Source organism: Psammomys obesus, unplaced genomic scaffold (assembly GCF_907164565.1).
Source record: "Psammomys obesus unplaced genomic scaffold, mPsaObe1.curated_primary_1811, whole genome shotgun sequence".
In the NCBI taxonomy this organism is placed as follows: Eukaryota; Metazoa; Chordata; class Mammalia; order Rodentia; family Muridae; genus Psammomys; species Psammomys obesus.
In genome coordinates this window covers 37,311,896-37,331,714 of record NW_026596046.1, presented here as the reverse complement: position 1 = coordinate 37,331,714, position 19,819 = coordinate 37,311,896, and the positions used below count along the sequence as shown (strand labels likewise).

The window sequence follows — 19,819 nt, the reverse complement described above, 5'->3', positions numbered from 1 at the left end:
TATAGGTCTATATAAGTGAGTATATACCGTGTTTGTCTTTCTCCTTATGGGATATTTCACTCAGGATGATCTTTTCTAGATCCCACCATTTGCCTGCAAATTTCATGATTTCCTCATTTTTGATTGCTGAGTAGTATTCCATGTGTAAAAATACCACAATTTCTGTACCCATTCCTTCGTTGATGGACATCTGGGTTGTTTCCAGGTTCTGGCTATTACAAATAAAGCTGCTATAAACATGGTTGAGCAAATATCCCTTTTGTGTACTTGAGCAAACTTTGGGTATATACCTAGCAGTGGTATAGCTGGGTCTTGATGAAGCACTATTCCTAATTGTCTTAGAAAGCGCTAGATAGATTTCCAGAGTGGTTGTACCAGTTTACATTCCCACCAGCAGTGAAGGAGGGTTCGTTCCCCTTTCTCAACAACCTCTCCAGCATGTGTTGTCCCTTGAGTTTTTCATCTTGGCCATTCTGATGGGTGTAAGGTGATATCTCAGGGTCGTTTTGATTTGCATTTCCCTGATGGCTAATGAGGATGAGCATTTCTTCAAGTGTTTCTCTGCCATTCGATATTCCTCTACAGAGAATTCTCTGTTTAGCTCTGTTCACCATTTTTTAAGTGGGTTACTTGGTTTGCTGCTTTTCAGCTTCTTTAGCTCTTTGTATATACTCGATATTAGTCCTCTGTCAGATAAAGGGTTAGTGAAGATTCTTTCCCAATCTGTAGGCAGTCGTTTTGTTCTGATGACAGTGTCCTTTGCTTTACAGAAGCTGTTCAGTTTCATGAGGTCCCATTTATTGATTGTTGCTCTTAGAGCCTGTGCTGTTGGTGTTCTGTTCAGAAAGTTGTCTCCTGTGCCAATGAGTTCTAGGCTGTTCCCAACTTTTTCTTCTAACAGATTTAGAGTATCTGGTTTTATGTTGAGGTCTTTGATCCACTTGGACTTTAGTTTTGTGCAGGGTGATAAATATAGATCTATTTTCATTTTTCTGCATGTGGACATCCAGTTGGACCACCACCATTTGTTGAAGATGCTGTCTTTTTTCCATTGAATGGTTTTGGCTTCTTTGTCAAAAATCGAGTATTCATAGGTGTGTGGGTTTATTTCTGGGTCTTCTATGTGGTTCCATTGATCCTCCTTTCTGTTTTTATGCAATACCATGCAGTTTTTATTACTATTGCTCTGTAGTACAACTTGAGATCGGGGATGGAGATACCTCCAGATGATCTGTTGTTGTACAGGATTGTTTTGGAGATTCTGGGTTTTTTGTTTCTCCATATGAAGCTGAGAATCTTTTTTTCAAGGTCTGTAAAGAATTGAGTTGGTATTTTGATGGGAATTGCATTGAATCTGTAGATTGCTTTTGGCAGGATGGCCATTTTCACAATGTTAATCCTACCAATGCATGAGCACGGGAGATCTTTCCATCTTCTGAGATCTTCTTCAATTTCTTTCTTCAGAGACTTGAAGTTTTTCTCAAACAGGTCTTTCACTTGCTTGGTTAGTGTCACCCCAAGGTACTTTATGTTATTAGTGGCTATTGTGGAGGGTGTTGTTTCCCTAATTTCTTTCTCGGCCCTTTTGTCTTTGGTATACAAGAGGGCTTCTGATTTTTTGAGTTGATTTTGTATCCTGCCACTTTGCTGCAGTTGTTTATCAGCTGGAGGAGTTCTCTGGTTGAATTTTTGGGGTCGCTCATATATACTATCATATCATCTGCGAATAGTGACACTTTGACCTCTTCCTTTCCAATTTGTATCCCCTTGATCTCCTTTAGTTGTCTTATTGCTCTAGCAACGACTTCCAGCACTATGTTGAAGAGATATGGAGACAGTGGGCAGCCTTGTCTTGTCCCTGATTTCAGTGGTATTGATTTAAGTTTCTCTCCATTGAGTTTGATGTTGGCTATAGGCTTGCTGTATATTGCCTTTACTATGTTTAGATATTTGCCTTGTATCCCTGATTTCCTCAAGACTTTAAACATGAATGGGTATTAGAGTTTGTCAAATGCTTTTTCAGCATCTAAGGAGATGATCATGTGGTTTTTCTCCTTCAGTTGTTTATGTGGTGGATCACATTGATGGATTTCCGTATGTTGAACCACCCTTGCATGCCTGGGATGAAGCCTACTTGGTGGTGGTGGATGATATCTTTGATGTGTTCTTGGATTTGGTTTGCAAGTATTTTATTGAGTATTTTTGTGTCAATGTTCATAAGAGAGATAGGTCTGAAGTTCTCTTTTTTTGTTGGGTCTTTGTGTGGTTTAGGTATCAGGGTGACTGTTGCTTCATAGAATGAGTTTGGTAATGTACCTTCTGTTTCTATTTTGTGGAATAGTTTGAGGAGAATTGGTGTGAGCACTTCTTTGAAGGTCTGGTAGAATTCTGTGCTGAAACCATCTGGCCCAGGGCTTTTTTTGAAGGGGAGACTGTGAATGACTGCTTCAATTTCCTTGGGGGATATAGGGCTATTCAGTCTTTCTACCTGATCTTGACTTAATGTTGGAAGATGGAATCTATCAAGAAAATTGTCCATTTCATTTAGGTTTTCAAATTTTGTGGCATATAGGCTTTTGTAGTATGACATAATGATTGTTTGAATTTCCTCAGTGTCTGTAGTTATGTCACACTTTTTATCTCTGATTTTGTTGATTTGGATAGATTCTCTCTGCTTTTTAGTTAGTTTGGCTAAGGGTTTGTCTATCTTGTTGATTTTCTCAAAGAACCAGCTTTTTGTTTCATTGATTCTTTGAATAGTTTTATTTGTTTCTAATTGATTGATTTCAGCCCTGAGTTTGATTATTTCCAGCTGTCTGCTCCTCTTGGGTGTATCTGCTTCTTTTTTTTTTTTCCTAGGGTTTTCAGTTGGGCCATTAAGTTGTTTGTATGTGCTGTTACGAATTTCTTCTTGCAGGCACTTAGTGCTACAAATTTTCCCCTGAGCACTGCTTTCAATGTGTCCCATAAATTTGGGTATGTTGTGCCTTCATTTTCATTGAATTCTAGGAAGTCTTTAATTTCTTTCTTTATTTCTTCCTTAACACAGCTGTCATTGAGTAACAAGTAGTTCAGTTTCCATGTGCGTGTAGGCTGTTTGTTATTTCTGTTGTTGTTGAGGTCCAGCTTAAGTCCATGGTGGTCAGATAGAATACATGGGATTATTTCAATCTTTTTGTATCTGTTGAGGCTTGCTTGATGACCAACTATATGGTCTATTTTGGAGAAGGTTCCATGCGGTGCTGAAAAGAAGGTATACTCTTTTGAGTTTGGATGAAAAATCTGTAGACGTCTATTAGGTCCATTTGATTTAGGGTCTCTGTAAGTGTTTTTATTTCCCTATTTGTTTTCTGTCTAGTTGATCTGTCCCTTGGTGAGAGTGGAGTGTTGAAGTCTCCCACTATTAGGGTTTTAGGATCAATGTGTGATTTAAGCTTTAATATTGTTTCATTTACGAATGTAGGTGCTCTTGTATTTGGGGCATAGATATTCAAAATTGTGATGTCCTCTTGGTGGATTTTTCCTTTGATGAGAATATAGTGGCCCTCCTTATCTTTTTTGATTAACTTGGGTTGAAAGTCTATTTTATTAGATATTAGGATGGCTACTCCCGCTTGTTTTCTGGAACTATTTGCTTGAAAGACATTTTTCCAGCCTTTTACTCTGAGGTAGTGTTTATCTTTGTTGCATAGGTGTGTTTCTTGGATGCAACAGAATGATGGATCCTGTTCCTGCAACCATTCTGTTAGTCTATGTCTTTTTATTGGGGAGTTGAGTCCGTTGATATTGATAGAAACTAGTGACCAACAATTGTTACTTACTTTAGATGTGGGGTTGGTGGTGTCACTGAGTTTCATTGCTTGTATTCTTTTGTTTTTTTTTTTTTGTGTGTGTGTAGTTGTCTATTTCCTCTGTTTTCTTAGATGTAGTTGTTTTCTTTGGTTTGGAGTTTCCCTTCTAGTAACTTCTGTAGAGTTGGGTTACTATGTAGATATTGTTTAAATTTGGTTTTGTCTTGGAATATTTTGAATTCTCCGTCTATGTTGATTGAAAGTTTTGCTGGGTATAGTAGTCTGGGTTGGAATCTGTGGTCCCTTAAGGACTGTATGATTTCTGTCCAGGACCCTCTGGCTTTCATAGTTTCTGTTAAGAAATCTGGTGTGATTCTGATAGGTCTACCTTCATATGTTACTTGGCCTTTTTCCCTTGCTGCTTTTAGAATTTTTTCTTTGTTTTGTAGGTTCAGTGTTTTGACTATGATGTGACGTGAAGAATTTCTTTTCTGGTCTAGTCTACTTGGTGTTCTGTAGGCCTCTTGTATGTTTATGGCCATCTCCTCCTTTAAGTTGGGAAAGTTTTCTTCTATAATTTTCTTGAAAATATTTTCCGGACCTTTGAGCCTGATGTCTTCTTTTTCTTCTACTCCTATTATTCTTAGGTTTTGTCTTTTCATGGTGTCCTTGATTTCTTGGATGTTTTGTGTTTGGAACTTTTCTGATTTTATTTTTTCTTTGAGAGACGTGTCAATTTCCGCAAGTGTATCTTTGGCTCCTGAGATTCTTTCTTCCATCTCTTGTATTCTGTTGGTGATGCTTACCTTTGTAGTTCCTGATCTTTTCTCTATGTTCTCCAGCTCCAGGTTTTTCTCTATTTGTGTTTTCTTTATTGATTCTAATTCTGTTTTCATGTCTTGCACCATTTCCTTCATCTGTTTAAATGTGGAGTCCTGCTTTTCAATGATAGCTTCTATTTTTTTTGTCTGTTTCCTCTCTATGTATCACTAATTGTGCCTCTACTTCTTTGGGTATAATTGCCTGTATTTCTATGAGAGCTTTGTTTATTTCTTCTTTATTTGCCTTCATTTGTGTGGACATTTCTTTGAGAGCTCTGTGTATTTCTTCCTCTGTTTGCCTCAATTTTCATGGTCATTTCTCTGAGAGCACGATTTGTTTCCTCTTGGTTAGTCTCAATTTCTTTGGCTATTTCTCTGAGGGCTTTGTTCATTTCATCTTTATGGGCCTCTAATAGCTGGAGAAACATAGTTTTGAGGTCGTTTTGTATATCTAGTGAATTGAAGTGTCCATTGTTTTGTGGGGTTGCTGGTGAGGTCATTATGTCCTGATTTTTGTTGGGAGTGTTCTTACGTCTGCCTCTAGCCATCTGGTTATTTATAATCCTCACTGTTTGTTCCTCGAGTTTGTAGTTCTGGCTATGATCATCTCTTTCTGTTTTCTGGACTGGGAAACACGATAGCTGTTGTTTTAGGGCCCAGAGTTCAGTCTCCTGGTCGCTGCACAGAGTGTGTTGTCCCGCTTCTCAGACACGGTGTTCTCCCGGCGCCACCATCTTGGCCCTCTCTTCCTTTCCTATTTGTATCCTCTTGTTCTCCTTTAGTTGTCTTATTGCTCTACCCAGGACTTCAAGTACTATATTGAAGATATAGAGAGAGAGTAGCCAGACTTGCCTGGTCCCTGATTCAGTGGGATTTAAGTTTCTCTCCATTTAGTTTGATGTTGGCTATAGGCTTGATGTATATTGTCTTTACTACGTTTAGGTATGTGTCTTGTATTGCTGATGTCTCCAAGGCTTTAAATATGAATGGATGTTGGATTTTGTTAAATGCTCTTTTGGCATCCAAGGAGATGATCATGTGGTTTTTCTCCTTCAGTTTGTTTATATGGTGGATCACATTCATGGATTTCTGTATATTGAACCACCCCTGCATGCCTGGGATGCAGCCTACTTGGTCATGGTGGGTGATATCTTTGATGTGTTCTGGGATTTGGTTTCCCAGTATTTTATTGAGTATTTTTGCAACAATGTTCATAAGAGAGAGGTCTGAAGTTCTCTGTTGTTGTTGTTGTTGTTGTTGTTGTTGTTGTTGTTGGGTCTTTGAGTAGCAATGTGACTGTGGCTTCAAAGAATGAGTTTGGTAATGTTCCTTCTGCTTCTATTTTGTGGAACAGTTTGAAGAGAACTGGAGTTAGTTCTTCTTTGAAGGTCTGGTAGAATTCTTCACTGAGGCCATCTGGCCCTAGGGGTTTTTTTTTGTTTTTTTTGTTTGTTTGTTTGTTTGTTTGTTTGTTTTTGCTTTTTTTTTTTTTTGAAGGGAGATTTTTGATGACTGCTTCTATTTCCATGGGGGATATAGGACTATTTATTCTGTTTACCTGACCTTGATTTAATTTTGATAAATGGAATCTATCAAGAAAATTGTCCATTTCATTTAGATTTTCAAATTTTGTGGCATATAGCCTTATGAAGTAAGACCTAATGACTGTTTGGATTTCCTCAGTGTCTGTTGTTATGCCCCCCTTCTTGTTTCTGATTTTGCTGATTTGGATAGTTTCTGCCTTGTAGTTAGTTTGGCTAAGGGTTTGTCTATCTTGTTGATTTTCTCAAAGGACCAGCTCTTGGTTTCATTGATTCTTTGAATTGTTTTATTTGTTTCTAATTTATTGATTTCAGTCCTGAGCTTGAATATTTCCACACTCCTCTTGGGTCTGCTTCTTTTTTTTTCCTAGGGCTTTCAGGTGAGCCATTAAGTTGCTTGTATGAGATGTTTCAAATTTCTTCTTGAAGGCACTTCATTTTCGTTGAATTCTAGGAAGTCTCTAACTTCTTTTTTCATGTCTTCCCTAACACAGCTGCCATTGAGTAGAGAGTTGTTAAGTTTCCATGTTGTGTAGGTTGTTGTTGTTGAGGTCCAGCTTTAGTCCATGGTGGTCAGATAGGACACAAGGGATTATTTTAATCTTCTTGTATCTGTTGAGGCTTGCCTTGTGACAGACTATATGGTCAGTTTTGGAGATGGTTGCATGAGGTGCTGGGAAGAAGGTATGATCTTTTGAATCTGGGTGAAAAGTTCCGTAGACATCTATTAGGTGCATTTGATTTAGGACCTCTGTAAGTGCCTTTATTTCCCTATTTTGCTTTTGTGTAGATTATCTGTACCTTGGTGAGAGTGGAATGTTGAAGTCTCCCACTATTAAGGTATTGGGATAGATGTGTTATTTCAGCTTTAATAATGTTTTATTTACAAATACAGGTGCTCTTGTATTTGGGGCTTAGATGTTCAGGATTGTGATGTCCTCCTGGTGGATTTTTCCTTTGATGAGAATAAAGTGTTCCTCCTCATCTTTTTTTGATTAATCTTGGTTGAAAGTCTATTTTATTAGATATTAGGATAGCTACCCCAGCTTGTTTTCTGGGTCCATTTGCTTAAAAAACATTTTCCAGCCCTTTACTCTGAGGTAGTGTTTATCTTTGTTGCAGAGCTGTGTTTCTTGAATGCAGCAGAATGTTGGATCCAGTTTTTGCAACTTTCCTGTTATTATGTGTCTTTTTATTGGAGAGTTGAGTTCATTTATGTTGATAGATAATAGTGACCAATGAATGTTAGTTCTTTTTATTGTGGCGTCACTGTGTTTCATTGCTTGTGTTTTTGTTTGTTTGTTTGTTTTTGTGAAGTTATCTGTATCCTTTGTTTTCTTGGGTGTAGTTGTTTTTGTTGGATTGGAGTTTTCCTTCTAGTATCTTCTATAGAGCTGGGTTGCTGTGTAGGTATTGTTTAAGTTTAGTTTTGTCATGGAATATTTTGTTTTCTCCATCTATGTTGATTGAAAGTTTTGCTGGGTATAGTAGTCTGGGTTGGCATCTGTGGGCCCTTAAAAATCTGTATGACATCTGCCCAGGCCCTTTTGGCTTTCATAATTTCTGTTGAGAATTCTGGTGTGATTCTGATAGGTCTACCTTTATATGTTATTTGGCCTTTTTCCCTTGCTGCTTTTAATATCTTTTCTTTGTTTTGTGTATTTAGTGTTTTGACTATGATGTAATGTGAGGAGTTTCTTTTCTGGTTTAGTCTATTTGGTGTTCTATAGGCCTCATGTATGTTAATGGACATCTCTTTCTTTAAGTTGGTAAAATTTTCTTCTATGATTTTCTTGAAAATATTTTCCAGACATTGGAGCCTGGAAACTTCTTTTTCATCTATTCCTATTATTCTTAGATTTTGCCTTTTCATGGCATCTTTGATTTCTGGAAGTTTTGTGTTTGGGACTTTTCCGATTTTACTTTTTCTTTGAAAGAAATATCAATTTCTGCAAGTGTATCTTCAGCACCTAAGATTCTCTCTTTCATCTCTAGTATTCTATTGGTGATGCTTACCATTGTGGTTCCTGATCTTTTCTCTAAGTTCTCCAGCTACAGGTTTTTCTCGGTTTGTCTTTTCTTTATTGGTTCTAATTCTGTTTTCATGTCTTGCACCATTTTCTTCATCTGTTTGAATGTGGATTCCTGTCCTTCTATGATGGCCTCTATTTTTTTTATTTCCTCTCTATATTCTACTAATTGTGCCTCTACTTGTGCCTCTATTTCTTTGGCTATATTTACCTGCATTTCTTTGAGAGCTTTGTTCCTTTCCTCTTTATTTGCCTCCATTTGTGTGGCTATTTCTTTGAAAGAATTTTTTGTTTCCTCTTTATGTATCTCTAATAACTGGATAAGCGTAGCTTTAAAATCATTTTCCTGTGTTTCCGATGAGTTGGAGTATCCATTGATGTTGGAGTTTCTGGTGAAGCCATGATGTCCTGATTTTTGTTGGATGTGTTCTTACACCTACTTCTGGCCATCTGCTTATCTATAACCTTCACTGCTTGTTCCCAGAGTCTGTACTTCAGACTGGGTCTCTTTCTCTGGTGTCTGGAGTATTCTTCAGGAAGATGAGCGAGGTCCACTGGTTTGAGAGCGCATTGGTGTTTCAGCTGTAGCCAAGGAGGAATGCTGCAGGCGCAGATGCACAAGCACTGCTGAGCAAGCCTGAGTGTGCGCTTGGAAGTGTGCCTTGAAGGACAGGGTGCTGGAGAGTTAGATGCCTGGAAGGTGGGGCAGGAGGTGGGGCAGGAACAGGAGGGGTGCGGTGCTGGCAGATTCCCTGAATACCTCACAGGCCACTGAGGTATGCAGCTCTGTCTGGGCTCCAGGAGTTATTTGCCTGGACCCCACTGGTAGAGCTGCAGAACATTGTCTTCGATGTTGAGAATGTTGTCCTAAGAATCCCTATGTTGCCCACAGTGTGTGTGTGTGGTTTGGAGGGATCTAATGTCTGTCTGCCAGTGTAGAGGGACCCTGGCTCTGGGGCTCTGATTGGCACACTTGAAGGCACACTCACTCTCTAGCAGGTCCAATTGGAAACCTCAGGGGTTCCCCCTGTTCTCCTCTATCAGATTCGGGCCTGCCAGGGCAAATGCGAGTGTAGGAGCCTCATTAGCTCAGTGGTGCTTCAGCCACAGTACTTGGAGGCTGGTGTAATGGTCCACTGTGAGTAAAGCCACAGCAGCAAAACTGGGAAGCCGGTATAGATGCCTGCTGGGAAGCCCTGGGGAGTCCCTTCAGCAGTCTGCAGACTTGCATAGCCTGGCAGACCTGGCAGACCTGGCGAACCGAGGTGGCCAAGTGGACCTGGAGGACCTGGGTAGCCTGTACAGCCAGCTGCAAGCCACTAAGGGACTGAGTGTCAGGTACAGTTGCTGGTGGGAGGCCCTGTGGGGCCCGTACAGCTGCTCACGGACCCAGGACCAGAAGGCTGATACAGCTGGCAGCTGCCTTTAGGAACTAGGAGGCCCGCCTCTGCTGGCTCAGTCACTGAGCAGGGAGTTTGGGGCTATGAGCCACCGGCTCTGTGAGCCAACTCTGCTGCCTCCACTGAGAGGGAGAGAGGCTTGGCAAGGAGAAGTGCCTGGGGATGGAATGTGCAGGGGATGGAATGTTCGCCACTCTCAGTCCCCAGAGGAGTCTGTGGGTGACCTGGATCTACGTGGTCTCAGCTCACGTGTTGTCCCCTCTCACCCAGGAAGCCTCCGTGTTGATGTTCTGGCTTTAGCTGCTCCTCCACTCACCAATTTCAGAGTTTCAGATCCTCTGCCTCTCAGATACGGTATGCTCTGGTTGCTGCCATCTTGGATACTCTAGTCATTTATTTCTATTGTAAGTTTTTGGTAGCACCAAATGAATCTGTTATATGACAGACTTTTAAAATAATTTCATATCTATATGAAATTATATATTATAAATCATATTTCCTATATATATTATATATATGAAATGGCTTTTATTTAACAGCTATCTTCCACTTTAAATTTATGGAACTATCATGATGTCAAAATAAAGTGGGAAAGTCCTTGTTGTTAGAAGCATGTGCTGATTTTGAATGATTCTGGTCTTTTTTTTTTCATGGGATTCAACCAGAGTAGCTCTGAAATGTTAGTGTAGTATTCTAACCAAACATTTTAGCCAGTGAACACTTAGGTACACACTGAGCCATGTATAACTCCTTTTTGTAAGTTAATCCTGTTTGTGAAGATGTAGAAATTATATATATGTTAACATATATCTTATTATATGTTAATATGTTATATATGTTCATGTACCCAGAAAAAAAAAATCCCTTCATTTCCAGACTATGATGAAGGATGGTCTGATGACACCAATGATCTCTGCAGTTTTGAATGTGATTTTGTTATAACCGAATGAATTCAGTTTGTCTGGTAGCCCTATTTTCTTCTTATTCAAATAGTGTCCACTTTAAAGAGCACTCCCAATCACCTTCACTCTAACAACACAAAGGGAGTCAAATTTGGAATGAGAGTATCGTTATCAAGGTAAGAAGGAAAACACTTTGCAAGCCAAATCAATCACAATAAAAGATTAACTTATTCAATATGTTTAACACTTCCACAAACAGAAATTAAAATTAAAAATATATATATATATTTTTTTTTTACAAAGAAAGGAAGCTCAGTGATTTAAAAACCATTGCTGCTTCAGCAGGGTACCAGAGTTTTGTCCACAGCACCCAGTGAGAAACTCACAATCACCAGGAAGGCCAGCCCCAGGGGATATGACTCCCTCTTCTGCTCTTCTGACCTCAGTGTGCACATATACACACACACACACCACCACCACCACACCACACCACCAAACACGAGTGCACAGCTAAATCCATACACATAAATGAAAAAGCATTCACACAAACATATAAAGTAAAATTGGACACGTGTGTATAAAGAACGGACCACAAAGGGAAATTCAAGGGCTCTTTTGGGTTTAAAAAATCCATCATTTAGTATTTTATAGAGACATTACACTAATTGGAGAGGACCAAAAATCAATTAATGCAACTATAATCACACAAACAAAACTATCTGGAACAATACCAAATGGTCCGTTCTCCAGAAAGATTTGAAAATGCAGTAAAAAAAAAAAAAATTAGATGAAATAGGGATGGATTCACAGATATTTAATCATAAACAACAAAATTATATGCATACTGGGAATTGAGCTGAACCCCTTTTCAGTGGGCAGGCACCTGTATGAGACCTATGGGTGCTTCAGATCCTCTGAGTAAAGAGTAGGGCATCATCATCCCTGAGACCCTTAATCTACTTACATGGCATCAAAGGGGAGGAAGAAGGAATAGGTTTGCAGAATGTGACCAACAGTCAAGATGGGGGTATCCAGAATCATCTCTGCTTAGTTTTGAAGTGACCCCAGTTGGGAGCCACTTTGTAAGTGCCTGAAACCCCTAGTGTTCCCTCTGTAGACCTCATCAGTCAAATGCGCTGTGGAAAACAGTTTACCCTTATCCACCTATGATTTTTATCATTTAACACTTCCAACTGGAAGAAAGTAAAGAGAGGATACGAAATAATCCTCACTATAAGTATTTGACCTCATTAAACATAATTCCACTATTAGTATAAAGAATACTATAAATGATCTCAAGTTTAGCTTCAGCTTAATGCTGAGTTTCATGCTAAGTGCACTCTTTAAAAACCACCTGTACCTCTTACTGTAACTGTTTTTCTTAGATTTCCACAAACTAGAGAGTTCAATTCTAGAAGCTCTTCTGAGTATAGATAGACCTAGAAAACCTATGCAATATTCTAGCTTCCTCTATATTTACAGCAAAATAAAGTAGTCTTTCTGGAAACAAACAAGCAAAACAAACAAACAGAAAAACCCCATGTTTATCACAATAAATAAAATCTCACTAAAGTATTCAGAATTTTTTCATTGTTAAAAGTGTGGGTGTTTTGTCATTTATAATAGATTCAGGTTGATAATGAAGAATGAAATGTTCTTAATCTATTTTTCTGGACTGATTATTGAACATGTAGATCTCTTGTATAAGAAAGCTGATAAAAGTTACTAGTTGGGTTTGATGTAGTATGATTTAAATCCAAACCTTAAACAGTCAAAAGATCTAAATGTTAAAAGATTAAAGGACCTTGCAAGTCAGTCACTACACTCTCCAAAGAATATCAACATCTTACTAAGCCAGCCCTTGACCTTTGGAGTAGAGTTTTCTGAAAAACAACTGTAAGGGAGTTGAAAAGGAATGAGGTTTTCTTTCCAACGGAAAGACTAAGTCAGGGGCAAAGAAGCTATAGGAGTGAGGCTGGGCCTCTCTGTGTAGATGAGTTTGGCAGGAGAGGAATGCTAAACAGCAGGAGTGATGCATTCTTTTTCAGTATTTAACCTACCTCTTACCTCGACAAAAGTAGCGTTAAACAACCTTTGAGACCTGTATCCAGGAGAATACAAACAAATCAAGACAACAATAACAAAACGAAACTTCTAATGACTTCTCTTAGCCATATGGACCGAATATGTAAAGTCTCTTCCTCGATCCTTTTGCAAAATGTCTTCAGTTTTTCATCAAACATTCCTCTCCTTTCAGGTCAGCACCAGAAGCATGTTTTGAAAATTGGAGAACACCAGTCATGACAGACATTTCTTTAATAACAACTGAGATACTTGATGGATCTGGATTTTGATAGGGTGGAAACAAAGCGTTAGTAACAATGATTGCACTTGGTCTTTGTATGAGGAGAGTTTCCTTTATTTGAAGAAACAGTCATTTCTCATTATATATGTACATCAAAATATCATGTTGTCTCATAAACTTAAGTAATATTTAGAACGTGAAAAATAAAACAATGTATATTCATTTTGGTATATATGTATGTGGCAATTAATGAACAAAGAGTCAGTGGATTTTAAGTTAGAAGGGAAATTTGTGATGACTGAAGGGATGAAAGGAAATGAACATATTCTGTAACTATATTATAATGTCAAACATTTATAACAGACTTCAAAATGTAATCAAAATTCAACATGAATAAATGAGAAATTACATTACAAACATTGTAATGTTACAATGAATCTAAATATCTTATACAGGTAATATATACCAACAATTATTCCCAATAAGGTATCCCAGAAGCAGAAAATAAACACACATGGTATCTACTCATTTATAATAGATATTAGACATATAATATAGGATAAATATACTGACATCTGTACACCTAAAGAAGCTAAGCAAGAAGGAGCACCGATAAGATAATCAATCCTCATTCAGAAAGGCAAATGGGATGGACATCGGAAGAGGGAGAAAACAGGGAACAGAAAGACTCTACACAGCAGGGTATCAAAGCAGATGCTGAGACTCTTAGGCAAACTTTGGGCAGTGTTCAGGGAATCATATGAAAGAAAGGAGGGATGAAGACCTGGAAGGGACAGGAGCTCCACAATGAGAGCAACAGAACCAAAAAATCTGGGCACAGGCATTGTAGTAAGTAAAAAATAAATGTTGGACTCTATAAAGTTTATTATTAGCCCTAAGATTATCATGGTGGTATTATTTAACCTGTTGTCACAAATAATAAGACAGACACCCGTTAGATTTATAATGGCCTTATTTACCTTGGGCTGGGCAGGTAGTTCACCTATACTGTCTCAATATCCTCACCATCCATCTCCCAGCCCCCATATAATGCCATCCACCTTAATCCTCCTCATCTAATCCCATGGTACTTGCTTTTATTCTTCATCTGGACTTTTCTACAACATTATTGGAGTCCTTTCTTTTGGCCCCATGGTTTCTTCTCTACACTAATCCTTCGTAGCGTCCTTTTTCCTCCTATCTTCCCATCTGTCTCCTGTGATTTTTTTCTTGAACCCCAAAGCCTGAGAACCTGAACCATGCCTATCCCATTCTGCCCTGCCCAAGTGTATAGGCTGTTTAATCTACCAATCAGATGTGTTTTAGGCAGGTTTACAAAACAAGAATAGATGTAACTAGATCTTGAGGGCTAGTGACACACATCAGACTAACTTCCAACACACAGGGGTCTTTTCTGAGACTGATACTCAAACCAAGGACCAGGCGTGGAGATAACCTAGAACCCCTGCACAAATGTAGCCCAGGGCAGCTCAGTCTCCAAGTGGGCTCCCTAGTAAGGGAAACAGGGATTGTCTCTGACATGAACTCAGTGGCTGGCTCTTTGATCACCTTCCCCTGAGGGGGGAACAGCCTTACCCGGCAACAGAGGAAGACAATGCATCCAGTCTTGATGAGACCTGATAGACTAGGGTCAGGTGGAAGGTGAAGAGGACCTCCCCTATCAGTGGCCTGGAAAAGGCAAAGGAGAAGAGGAGGAAGGGAGGGTAGGGTTGATAGGGGACTAGGGAGGGGGCTACATCTGTAATACAAAGTGAATAAATTGTAATTATTAAAAAAATAAATTAAAAAAAACTCCTTAAAAAGAAAAATATGTACAGAGCATCTAACTAGGTATTAAATTCAACTGAATAAATGCTTCAAAGGGAGTATTTAATGAGATGATTGGCAATATTAAAAGTTGAAGAAAATGTGACTGTACAGTTGAAAACATTCAACATCAAAAAAATAAAATGAGTTGTACATCTCCAACTAAGAACAGCATATTGAATTGCAGAACATCAATTTTAAAGAGATTATGCTCTTCCAGGGTACTAGCAAACAGTAACAACAGCAGCAGACAACCACAAGTACACAATGGATCAGCTGAGACCTGTCTGTTGGGAGATTATGTCTTAAAACTGCACGTGGCTTAGACAACAGGAAGCACAGAATCAAGCAGAAAACTATCTCAGAAAGCAATGATATAAAAGAGAAAAGAATAGAAAGAAATAATGAGTCCCAGACAGAAAGAATTCAGAGTATTCCTTAATATGACCAATAAACATTAAGATCTGGATGTTGATATGATCTTCTAATCTTTGATATTGAGAAATATATGAAGCTATAAATATAAAGATATAAAGATACTGACATTTACTACATAGTTGGTTATTGATATGAACTACAACGGTTAATAATGATCTATTTTCCTCTATTTTAGAATACTTTAAGGATACTTGTTATATCTCTTGGTTTGACAACACAGTTCTTTGGAGCTGTCCATTTTGATTCCACACATACTGGTACGCCCATTCTCAACATCTCAGTTACTGAAATTTCTGCTTTCTATTTGGTTGGGTTCCCAGGGCTGGAATCCGCCCACCTTTGGATCTCCGTCCCCATGTGTCTCCTGCACACTGCTGCCATCCTGGGTAACTGTTCCCTTTTTCATAAAATCGGAGCCTTCTCTGCATGGACCCACGTATTATTTCCTCTCCATGTTGGCTCTCTCTGACCTAGGACTGTCCATCTCTTCTCTTCCTACCATGCTAAAAGTTTTCTTGTTCAATTCTCCAGACATTTCTCCCAATGTGTGTTTTGCCCAGGAATTTTTTATTCATGAATTCTCAGCTATGGAGTCATCTATCCTTCTCATCATGTCTTTTGATTGGTTTATTGCCATCTGTAGCCCTCTGAGATATACTTCCATCCTTACCAGTGCCAGAGTCCTTCAAGTTGGGCTTGCTTTTGCTCTCAAGAATGCTCTGTTGGTCCCGCCTTTCCCTGTAACTCTAAAGCACCTACGATACTGCCAGAAGAATCTCTTGTCACATTCCTGCTGCCTTCACCAGGATGTCATGAAGCTGGCCTGCTCAGACGACAAGGTCAGTGTCACCTATGGTTTATTTGTAGCTCCCACAGGACTACTTGACATAACGTTTATTTTCCTGTCTTACGTACGTGCTCATCCTGAGGGCAGTTTTGGGCATCGCATCCCAAAGGGAAAGGCTCACAGTCCTCAGTCCCTGCATCTCCCACATCTGTGCTGTGCTCGTCTTCTATGTCCCTGTCATCTCCTTGCGGTTATCCACCGCTTTGCCAGCCACAGTTCTGCTATATCTAAGATCCTCATGGCTGGCATTTTCCTGCTTGTGCCTCCAGTGATGAATCCTATCATATACTGTGTGAAGAGCCAACAAATAAGGAGCCTGATTCCAGAGAAACTGTGTCAGAAACAAAGCTGATCGAGATGTTAAATTTCATGAAAATCCAATCAGTGGTGTCAGAAAATCAAGCAGAATGAATCAGTAGGGACCCACACTGTATATCATCCTCCCAGTATCAACTTATTAAATATTTACCATATACAGAGAATTCAGCCTTGCTAATTTCTTGAATTCATATTTAATATTGAGACTAATGCAAACATGGAACGTATTTCTACTTTTACCAAGTTGGCAATATCAGTCATTAGATTATAATATTAGAAACTTTTTCATCCTTAAAGAAATATTCATTATGTTTATTTGAAAACTGTCAAACATTCATTAGAACACTGGGTTAGTGATAACACGTAACTGAAGATAGTCTCTCCATTTAAACTATTCCCCATCAAGACACAGTCTTAGCAATATAAATATAATCTTTGAACTCATAAACCCAAATTAATATAAACAATGACAATTTTACACATGAAACCAAACATTCAGAATGATTTGTTAGTAGAACAAGAAATTTTTTTTTTATGGGACCTCATGAAACTGAAAAGCTTTTGTTTTTTGTTTTTTTTTTTATTTTATTTTATTTTTCTTTTTAGTTACATTTTGTTAACTCTGTGTCCCAGCTGTATCCCGCTCCCTCATTCCCTCCCCAACCCCACACTCCCTCCCTGGTCTCCTCCCTGCCCCTTTCCAAGTCCCCTGATAGGGGAGGACCTCCTCCCCTTTCATCTGATCCTGTTTTATCAGGTATCTTCAGGGCTGGCTGCAAAGTCCTCCTCTGTGGCCTAACAGACTGCTCCCACAAAATTTGAAAAGTAAGAACAAGAAATTTTTATTCATATTTTTTAATTTTTTATTTTTTTTTAAATTATTAATTACACTTTACTCACTTTGTATCCTCCCTGTGGTTCCCTCCCTCCTTCCGTCCCAATCCCTCCCTTCCTCCACAGTCTGCATGCATGCCCCTCCCCAAGTCCACTGATAGGGGAGGACTTCTTTTCCTTCCTTCTGATCCTAGTCAATTAGGTCTCATCAGGAGTGGCTGCATTGTCTTCTTCTGTGGCCTGGTAAGGCTGCTTCCCCCTCAGGGGTAGGTATTTAAAGAGCAGGCCAATCAGTTCATATCAGAGACAGTCCCTGTTCCTATTACTATGGAACCCACTTGGAGACAGAACTGTCATGGGCTACATCTGTGCAGGGGTCTTAGGTTATCTCCATTCATAATCCTTGGCTGGAGTATCAGTATCAGGAAAGACCCCTGGGCTCAGATATTTTGGTTCTGTTGCTCTCCTTGTGGAGTTCCTGTCCTCTCCAGATCTTACTGTTTCCCACTTCTTTCCTAAGATTCCCTGCACTCTGCTCAAAGGTTGCCCATAAGTCTCAGCATCTACATTGATAGTCTGCAGGGCAGAGTCTTTCAGAGGTCCTCTGTGTCAGGCTCCTGACTTGTTTCCTCTTTTCTCCTTCTTCTGATGTCCATCCTCTTTGCCTTTCTGGACAGGAATTGAGCATTTTAGCAAGAGTCCTCCCTCTTGATTAGTTTCTTTAGGTGTAAAGATATAGGAACAAGAACTTTTTATTCACATATTTTACTTTCTTAAATGCTCCCTTATTGAGCCTTCAAATATAACCATCTGTACATGCTGTATACAGGCAGTGTCTTTCTCTTAGGTCTCTATAGTTGTTGCATACAATGACAAAGATACAGGAACTCCACAAGGAGACCAACAGAGGAAAACCTAGGCCCAGGGGGATCTGCAGAGACTGATACTCCAACCAAGGACCATGCATGCAGAGCACCTAGACCCCCTGCTCAGAGAAAGCCAATAGGCTATTCAATTTCCAAGTAAGAGGAAACTAGTAAGGGTTCCCTAGTAAAGGGATCAGGGACTGTCTCTGACATGAACTCAGTGTTAGCTCTTTGATCACCTTCCCTGGTGGGGGAAGAGCAGCCTTGCCAGGCCACAGAGGAAGATGATGCATCCAGTCCTGATGAGACCTGATAGGATAAGGTCAGATAGAAGGGGAGGAGGTCCTCCCCTATAAGTGGGCTAGAGAAGAGACATGTGGGGAGAAGAGAGAGGGTGGGTAGGACTGGGAGGAGATGAGGGAAGGGGCTACAACCGGGTTACAAAGTGAATAAACTATAATAAAGAAAATAATTAATTAATCAAACCTTTAAAAGAGAAAAAAAAAACAACAAAAAAGCAGAAGATTCTTGAACAGATTGCTGAGTTTCACTTAAACTCCTTTCTCAACCAGGTCTTAGCTTTCCACTGCCACAAGCCATCTTTACCGTATATATATTTTGTAAGAGTTTTGCTAAATCTGTTTAATCACATTCTTCTATTTGTTTACATAATGTTACCCCAAATGCACAAATGAATTCCTTATATGCTATAATTGTTTGGTTTGTATCTGGTCATCTTAACCTAACTTCGCCAAACAACATATAAGATTACTTGAACCAAAATCTTATCTACCTCAGTATTTACTATTAGACATTTCAGTTTCACAAATTATGTTGCCTATTCCTTGTCTAATGTTGTCAATTTTGTCTTTATTCAGTTATTATGGCTTTGCCCTAATCGGTCTTCTCTACTACAGAATCTCAAATGTCCCCTATACCACCCTTAGAGTTATCCTAGATAAGGTCTTCGTCGCAGTTCTTTCACAAGTTTCATGATACCGTAACTTAGCACCTAAGTAATTGGACAGCTAACCTCCTACCAGTGACTTATATTCATATTTAACCCTTTGTAATCAGTCCTGACTAGAAATCTATTGATAATTCATACCTCTGAGCCATTGTAATGAAGGGAAGGGACTCTAACGCAGCAGCGACTGATGCTGTAAAATGTCATTGCACATTTATTCACAGTCACTGTTGTATCGCCCACTGTGAGTGCTTCAGTCACCAGCAACTTTAGATAAAACATGAAAGATCTCTCAAGCATTTTAGATATATTTGGAGACATAAGACTCATACGTGTAAAGCAAATTAAATAAAAAAGCCAAATATGTAAAGAAATTCAACAACAAGAATGGCTAGGACATTTCTGATGCAGAATATATGTCGACAATAATTGCTAAGTGATTAATGTGAAAACAAGAGCATTTAAAAATAATTGTCTCTTTGAAGAGTATCGCGATGTCCAATTTCAATGAGATATGTTTTTAAGTGCTGTCTCTATCCTTAAGATAGCACAAGTACTCAAAAGTTTGGAAAATAGGAAAATAGGATATGATGGTTAAAATAACTCAACTGTCCTTTAAAATCTAAACAAATATTGTAATTTTCTTCCTTACATGGCCTCAAAATTTTGCATATCATTGAAACAATGTTAGAATTTTTGAATGCCTCCTGAATATAAGTCTTTACTATTAATTACATCATCTATCATAGTCTATACCTCAAGTAAATTAAGAAACACTTTCCAAAAATGCCAGCTCTTTAAAGGGTAATCAGTCCAGAACTAGCTAGCAACTTGTAATTAATGAACAGATTTTTGATACATATAAGCATTGCTTTCTGAATTTCTAATTCATGCAAGGTATATTTTAGGCATTTAGTACATTTAGTACACAT

The 19,819-nt window shown here is 38.9% G+C and overlaps 1 pseudogene; it reads left to right on the top strand.

Annotated features, from left to right (window-relative positions):
* The first annotated feature begins 11,506 nt into the window (after nucleotides 1-11,506).
* LOC129688726 (olfactory receptor 51A4-like) lies at nucleotides 11,507-16,254 on the top strand (annotated as a pseudogene).
* The last annotated feature ends 3,565 nt before the right edge of the window (nucleotides 16,255-19,819 follow it).